At 38.7% G+C, this 8,785-nt stretch overlaps 1 pseudogene; it reads left to right on the top strand.

The window, feature by feature from the left end:
- Positions 1–6,810: 6,810 nt before the first annotated feature.
- Positions 6,811–7,590, top strand: LOC149192554 (ferritin-2, chloroplastic pseudogene; annotated as a pseudogene).
- Positions 7,591–8,785: the final 1,195 nt, after the last annotated feature.

Here is an 8,785-nt window from a genome sequence, read left to right on the forward strand (position 1 = left end):
CATTGTAAAATTGTAAAAAGAAAGAAAAATATTATTATTTTAAGCATGTGTTTCATGCTCCATTAATATGGTCAACTAGGTCAATCATCCATTTGATGCTCCTAGGGTTTTTCAAGTTAATAAAAATATTTATTTGAGTCTTTAAGGTCCTAGTCATATGTAAAAGACCCTTTCAGGAAATTTGTATCCAAGAGAAAATATTATTTTTGTGTCTAGTAGTGTCTAGATGTCCTTCTAGAAAAAGTTGGCCTAGTCAGAACAAGTCATTCAAATCATGGCTATTTGACCCCCATAAACTGTATATATAGAAGTGAATTTGACTTCATTTGTAGGCATATGTATGACAAGTTTATTTTTTAATAAAAAGAGTGAAGAAGAGCAAGTGAAAGTAAAGAAAGGACAAGGAGGACTAGAAGAAGAAGAAATTTTGTCTCTTGAAAATACCTCCCTCACATGTGAGTTTCTGCTATGCTTTCTAGGCAAACTACAAGACTGAAATTAGTAAATCAAAGTTGCAGTAGTTGCAATAGTTTCTAGAGGGACTAAAATTCAGAAGGAGAAAAATTTAAGATCAGTTTGACAATTGATTTCGTTGGAAGATTGACTTGGTCTAGGAGGAAGTCTTGTTCAATTGTATTAGATCTTGTATGTCTCTTTGACATGATTCTATAAGAAGAGATTTATTTCTGGGTTTTCCCCTTGGAGGGGTTTTTCCCTAGCTTGGAGCCTACATCATGTGTCCACTTATTCTCTTGTGATCTTCATTGTATTTGATTTAGTAATTGTTTTATGAACAAAATCGAATAACCAGAAATATAATAATCACAAGCAGTTACTAAAGACTAAGAGAAATCATCGTAATTAGCTACCATATAAATTTCTCAACATCTCACTGGTTATGTTTCGGCCATTTATACTTGCTTACCCTATTGTGCGATTTTCTAGCTATACTAATTCCAAATCTATCAGACACAACTCGATATCCTTTCATATTCATTGCTCCATATGATTTATGTCTTGGTGTGTGAACTAAGTCAGGTGAATGTCCTTTCCACAATTGTTTTGTCTAGATTCGTGAATCTGCCAAAATTCGGTTAGGGAAGTGATTTTGATCAAACATTATTGAAATGGATTTTGTAGTTTTTCATACCTTGACGTTTGCCAGTGTTCTTTTCCTTTTTCTCCTCCTCGATTTTTCCATCCTATTAGTTCCTGGCAAACGATTCCCACTTCCATAAATTTGCATAGTTCTACAGAGTTATCCTTCATGTGTGTTATGTGTTACCTACAACAATGGTCTGCATCCTTGCTAGTCCCCAATCCTATCTTTGTGCACATCCCACCGTCATGCAAGAGCCTCTTTCAGAGCTACATCTAAGGCCAACAACCTAAGCTACTCTAATACATGTGACTTGATTATTCCAGAAAGGCACATACATTTGTCATTTCGTTGTACTTTGTGAGATCATGTACTTCTATTCTAATCCAACGCACTTAGTGAGTAATACAGGTGCATCTTCTGGTGGACACTTCGTGTAACCTGTGTTTCCAATTTTCAAGGGTTTTTTCTGAATCTGATGTGTAGGAATTAACACTTCACCATCTCAATACTGCATCAACGGTTGGGTCAACATAATCATCATTGCATGCAATCACCTTGTAAATGTTATCAAGGTCTTTTGTGTTGAATCCATCTCGCACCAGTTCCACATATTTGTCTCCCTCCATTGGATGTAATGGCATTGTCACTCTCAGGTCTCCTAATTCAAATATCATGTTCCTTCTCTTAAGGTTGATTATACTTTATTCTTGAAGGACCAATCGATCCCAAGTAATGTAGGATAAGGATTAGTATCATCCACAATTTCAATTACCTCTAATAGATAGAAATTCCCTTGACTCTGTTCATATTAACCTATATTCCCACTAATCTACCAATAGGAAAGATCCTTGAGTGATTGACCATTATCAATTGGATTTGTGACCAAATCAGATTTCATCTGCCCATCATCTCCCATGTATGCTTTGAAATAATGTTAACACTTGATCCTATGTCAAGGAAAATATTGTCCATATCATATGCTCTAATTTGTGAATTTCGCCTAAATTCCCTGTTGTTCTCTCCTTGTGCATAATCTACTTAACTATGCACTTGGGGTTCTTTGCTATAGACACTTCAATCCTTGTATGCATTAATCAATCAGTTTTTGTTGCTTATCTAGTGTCGATCTATCCATTATTAAGTCTAAACAATTTTCCAATAAATTATTGATGGAGCTTACCTCTCCTCCCCCTTCTCTTGATGCAGACTTGTCATATATTGGTGGTGTTTGATGCATGGTCAAACTTGACAGAACCCAGTCTATCGCAACCAACTCTCTTCTGGATTCCTTATATTTTTCTTTTTCTCTCGTTGGGTCAAACTTGGGAAGTGGCTCCACTGCTTTTCTCACCCATTGGTACGGCTAGTTCCTTGGTCCACTAGAATTTTACCCTATCCTCTCTCCTCTACACATAATTGCTCCTACTTGTGGTCAATATGTGCACTCTTTGGTAGCTATCATCTGCAGATAATGCTCCTTCTTATCCTGCCACTTCGTAATTAGTTAAGGACAACCTTCAATAGTATGGTCGAATTATTTACATTAAGTACATTTTGTGAAGGGGTTAGGAAAATCTCACATGAAATATCCTAGTTTCCCTTAGTTATAACAAATGATCGAGCGCATGTCTCTTCCAAAGCATCCTCTACCTCTACCTCGAAATCCCAAACATCTTCCTTGCATCCCTTGATCTCTTCCTAGATTGTATCCTCTAGGTGTGTTATAGATTGTGTTGTAACTTCAAAACCCTCTGCTTCTTTTACCCTGTATGTATTGCCATTGTTCTCTCTCATTAAATCAAATGTGTGAAAAGTATGTATGTCATGTCCCACTAGCTTGCAAAAGTCGCAGAACAAAGTTTTAACTGAACTTTGATACTTCTACATCATCGAACAAGATGTTGGTATATGAAGCTAAACTCTACACACCTCACACCATAGCCCCCTACCCTATGCCAATGGATTTGAAGCTCCTATAGCCATGTATGTTATGATAGTTGGGAATTTTCTCCTATGGTGTCCCTCATTTCTGCATACACACCTCACACCATATCCCCCTACCCTATGCCAATGGATTTGAAGCTCCTATAGCCATGTATGTTATGATAGTTGGGAATTTTTTCCTATGGTGTCCCTCATTTCTGCATATACTGCATCAAAATTCTTCATGTTTTTCCTTTCCCTTCACGACGTCCTACAATTGCATTGTTAATGTTTCCAGATGTGACTGGACTTGTACCATCCATACACTATTTTCACTGCCTACAAGGGATGCTTATAACTTCATGGAAGTTTCCAAATCTTTAGAATATGTGGCAAATTTATGTTGAGTTAATGAAACAAGTATATGTGGCAATATACCTACAATAAACCACTCTCTATGTTCCACATCTAGAATTGGAAATGATAACTAGTCCAACAAAACTTTGAACCTTTGTTCATAATCTCGTATTGACTCATCCACATGTTGCTTAATCTCCTTGACCTTTGGGATACACTAAGACTCTGATTTTGGTTTCTGGAACTCCTTTAGCGATGCTTACCTGATTTCTTCCAATGATCTACCTTGTCCTCCTAGTGCAGTATTCTTGAATTTCATATACCAAGTTATCCCTGAAAGTGGTCTACAACCGTGCCACCTTTGTCGATTCTTCTTGTACTTGCTCGAAAATCTAAACTACCTCACACACAAAAATATTTTGCTCGAGATCCTCCGATTCAACACTGTGAAAAGTCGACATTCACATGGAAGGATCAATGTCTATCATGATTCTCTAAGCAATTCTGCTCTATGAGAATTTGGTTGGCTTCATTGTACATTCGTTCATGTTTGACTCCTTCCACTATATTGACTACCTTTACTATTCTCCTCACTAACTAAAACTAACTGCAACAACTTACTCAATGATCTTACTTCTTGTAGCCTTGTCGATGCATGCAAGTTTGTGGGTTCAATGTGGGCTATGGCTTGAGAAGAGTCACTAGGATATGCTAGTTCTTCTCATTCTAAGCTAAGATAAGGATCTTCTTCCTTATCCTTTCCTTTGTGAAATATCTCGTTGATCCAAGAGGATCCTCAAATGTCGACATGTTCCGGTCAGCCTCAGATACAGACAACGACATGTTCCGGTCAGCCTCAGATACAGACAACAAAGAACTCATGTAGTTTTTCTAATGCAATGGGAATGAAGTTCATATGGCTTCATAGACTAGGAAAATATTCTTGTTGGTATTTGGGAAAAATGGCCATGATTAACATGTGAGATAATATTTTCATAATAATGTATTTTTTTAATTAAAAAAGGGATTATTGGAGCAAAGCCATGTGGGCTTGCAATCCCTAGTCCAAGGAAAGTCCTGTGGAGGAAGTTGAGATCCATAAGGATGGTTGAGAGATTTGTTCCAACCAATTCCCTTGAGATATGCCAAGGTCCTAATCAAAGGGGATCTTGAGAGATATTATCTCCATAAAAAAATTTAGGTGGTTTAGATGGAGAGCCTTTAAAAACCCTTCTTGGGAATCAAGAAGAGGAGAGGAGAGCTTGTGGAGAGCTTCTTCAAGGCTTATTGATTCAGGGATTTTGTAAAGGAGAAGTAGATTGTAGGTCTACTTATTTTACCCTTTTTCCTTCAAGAATCAATAAAGCATGTTCATGGGATTCATGAACCCGGAGAGGTAGCCAAGGAGGTTCTCGTGAACTCCGTTATCAAAGATTTTGTGTCATGTCTTTATCTTGATTTCTTATTATAGTTGCATATTTTTTGTTTGTGTCTTTAAGAAATGATGAGAATGAATATTGTAAGCCAATTTTTCCATTATGTTTTAGTGGAGAATAGAGAGATGAATTTAATTGAAAACTGAATTAGTAGCTAGGGCACTAATTTCAGATTAGGTGGTACCAGAGCACTATGATCAGGGTTGTTTCTGTGGATTGTTAAAGGACAACCATGGGAAAAGGTTTGAAGCAGTGAGGTGGACCGAGATTGGTGGATCTGCGACTAAGCACTTGTGAAGCAATCGTTGTCAGTAGCACCTTCAGTTGGTGGATATGAATCTAGATTGCTGGATATGTGTGGTCTTGTAGGATCGTTGGCAGAGATTGCATTGTAGCTGGTAGTTTTTTTGTGGCAATTTTGGAATTGCTTCAATCAAAAAAAATATGCCTATAGTGCCTAGTTTGTCTCCGTGGTCTGCAAATTGCGTGGAAGCGTGTCTGTATCGCAGATTTCATCCAGTGATCAAGGGTGGCTTGATGTATCGTCATGAACTGTGTGCAAGTGATGAACTGCGTGTTGTGTGCTGCCAGAACTGTGTGCTCTGTGGAATTTGCTGATATATCCTCTTCAAATCGTTTGAAGCAATGATCGTATAACTGAAATCTTGATGGATCGTGGACGAAGTTGTAGGCACGAGAGTAAAGATTGCCTGCGTCAACTGGGTATCGTATTTGGAGCCCATGGTCACAGAGGGGCTGAACAGGCAGCCATTGAAAAACATTACCAGAATACAAACTGCCCAAAAATGTCATGGCGTCGAGGATCACAGACTCGAATTAGTCGATTTCTGCGTTTGTGAAGCCTTTCTGGGCAACTTAATTGAAAACAAATTGGGATGTCAAATTTGTGATACGCCATTATTCAGTAGTGTCAAATCAACAAAGAACAAGGATTTGTTGACTCATCACATGAGGGGATCATTTTTTAGAGCCATTGTTAGCCGCAAACCTGAGGTGGAGATGTTGTTCCATTTTGTGTCGCGTTGGACCTGAGGGTTTCCATAATTGCAAGGCTTTTGGATACGTTTTATCAGATCCAATCTTCTTGTGTCTGTTCATGTGCACTTTGGATATGTTGCAGGAAATCTGATATCAATCCTGTTAACAAGAGATTTATTTCTCGGTGCTGTTGGTTTTGCATCAGACAACGAAAAATTGGATCTTGGGATTCATTTCTCGTTTCGAATCGAATTTCGAGCTCAACCACATGAATGTCGAAACCCGAAGAGGCGATCCCCTGGATGTGTGTAGTTTCGGAAGGACAAACGTTTCTCTTGGTGGTGATGAATGTGACAGAGAACCTGTGGTTGGCTGCTAAAATTCTTGCGAGATATTGAATCTGATACACTTTTGTTCATTTGCAAGCTTGTTACCATAGCTAGGGGTATTTTGTCGGAGAAATTTGCAGAAAATGCGAAGATGGTGATTTCCTTTGCTTTGTTCATGCTGATGCCTAACTAAGTGTTTGGAAAGAGAGATCATAGCATCGACAAGAAAAATGGAAGGCGACGGTTTCGTTATGTTTTTTAAGATTTCAAAGCACGTCGAGCTGGTTGGATCAAAACGTCGAGCTGGGAGGTTCTCTACGCAGAGGGATTTCACAAGCGTATTGTGTTGCCCAGTCGTTGAGTCCTGCTTTCCCATATGACAGTTGTACACAGTATGGAATCATTGGTTCTGATGATCGCCTTGTCAAAATATGGTCCACGGAAACTAGATTTTGCTGGTCTAGCTGTCGTGGACATGAGGGTGACATTACAGATTTGGCAGTGAGTGCAAACAATGCCTTAGTGGCATCAGTTTTTTATGTGTGTTTCTCACAATTTGGCTAGTGCCCGCCCCTTCTGAAAGTGCTCCAAGGATTCAAGTGTTTTTGGGCATTCCTGTGATTGGGTGGATTCGGGTTTCAGTTGATTGATTCAATCTGCAACCATGCTTCTCATAGCTCCTGTTGTTGATTCTCCTGCTATTGAAGCTTCTTATCCATGGAAGGAGCAGCAACGCAGTGGTTTTCAGAAAGGTATTTCAACAGAGAAATGCAGCGTTGGTCTGACTGCAACCTATATGAAGTCTAATAGTGGGGCCAAGAATTTTTTTCATACCATTCGAGTTGTAGGTGGTGATGGAAGGATGACAAGTGCTCTGACTGGAGTTGTATTTAAGCCTTTTGTTGAAGTCCAGAATGAGCTTGTGCTAGTTTCTCAATCATTCTCTCAATCTTTGGTCAAACAAAAGTTCTCAGATCACTGTGAAGGCGCATTGAATGAACAAATCAACATGGAGTACAACGTTTCATATGTCTATCGTGCTCTCTTTGTATAATTTGATAGGGACAACGTGGCTCTACCAGGCTTTTCTAAGTACTTCAAGGATGCCAGTAACGAAGAGTGGGATCATGCAGAAAATCTCATGAAATATCAGAACATCAGAGGTGGGAAAGTTAAACTACAGTCCATTTTGATGCCTGTTGTCATGGAGTTTGACAACGCTGAGAAGGGTGATGCCCTTTATGCCATGGAGCTGGCCTTGTCTTTGGAGAAACTAACAAACCAAAAGCTTTTGAACTTGCATGTTGTAGCCCAAGAGGCTAACGATGGTCAGATGACGGATTTCATCGAGGGAAATGTTGAAAGAAGTGAGGAACTCTTTCTCTTGTTGCAACGAGAGTCACATTATGATGAACAGATCTTACGTAGACCTCAGAAGACATGAGTGTCATCTTTTTAGAATATATCATGAGAGTTTGGCAGCGGCCATTAATGGTTGCAGGGGAGTGTTTCACTTGGCATGTCCAAATATCATCGATAAAGTTGATGATCCGAAGGCAGCACTCGTCGATCCAGTAGTTGAAGGCACTTTGAACGTGTTGAAGGCATCGACTGCAGCAAAGATGAAACGCATAGTGGTAACATCATCGATCTCCTACATGATTCCAAACCCAAGTCAAGTAGATTTGTTGAATTATGAGAGTCTGCAGTAAGAACCTTAATTAAAGTTTTTAGTGCTTTATGGTACTTAGAGCACTAACCCCATTATTTGTACATGATAATATGATGGCAAGAAACAATAAAACATAAAGTGTTTTAAATGGCCATCAAGGGGATTTGTAGCCACTCTGAGGTGATGAGAAAGTGAGAGGAATTATGCCTAAGTTTTTGTAATGGGTTTTATAATCATCATTATGTAATCGATTTGAAAGAAGCAATTTGCCTAAATTATCTTGGAAATTCCATGTAAACTTGTCCAAAGAGTATTTTATAAACTCTTGGCAAGTAAATTGCTTCATTGTAATCTCGATAATGTCAGCTACAGATGCAAGTAATGGTTTCATCGTTCAAGCTCTGAAGAACAGAGGTGAAGGAGACAAAGAAGATGTTTCAAAGACATTGCATACAGTTGATTGATGATTTGATACTTTTGGAGACCAAAATTTTTCTCCGTGGGGAGGTGTGATCCAGTATGATTCTCAAATGTCGACATGTTCCGGTCAGCATCAGATACAGCGAACAAAGAACTCACATGGAGTTTTTCTAATGCAAAGGGAACGAAGTTCATATGGCTTCATAGACTAGGAAAATATTCTTGTTGGTATTTGGGAAAAATGGCCAAGATTAGCATATGAGATAAGATTCTCATAATAATGTATTTTTTTAATAAAAAAAGGATTATTGGAGCAAAGCCATGTGGGCTTGCAATCCCTAGTCTCAAGGAGAGTCATGTGGAGGAAGTTGAGATCCATAAGGATGGTTCAGAGATTTGTTCCAACCAATTCCCTTGAGATATGCCAAGGTCCTAATCCAAAGGGATCTTGATAGATATTGTCTCCATAAAAATATTTAGGTGGTTTAGATGGAGAACCTTTAAAAACCCTTCTTGGGAATCAAGAAGAGGAGAGGAGAGCTTGTGG

The sequence above is a fragment of the Pinus tabuliformis genome, chromosome 2_2, assembly GCF_031772625.1.
Source record: "Pinus tabuliformis cultivar Carrire ecotype Pingquan chromosome 2_2, CPIR1, whole genome shotgun sequence".
Classification (NCBI taxonomy): domain Eukaryota; kingdom Viridiplantae; phylum Streptophyta; class Pinopsida; order Pinales; family Pinaceae; genus Pinus; species Pinus tabuliformis.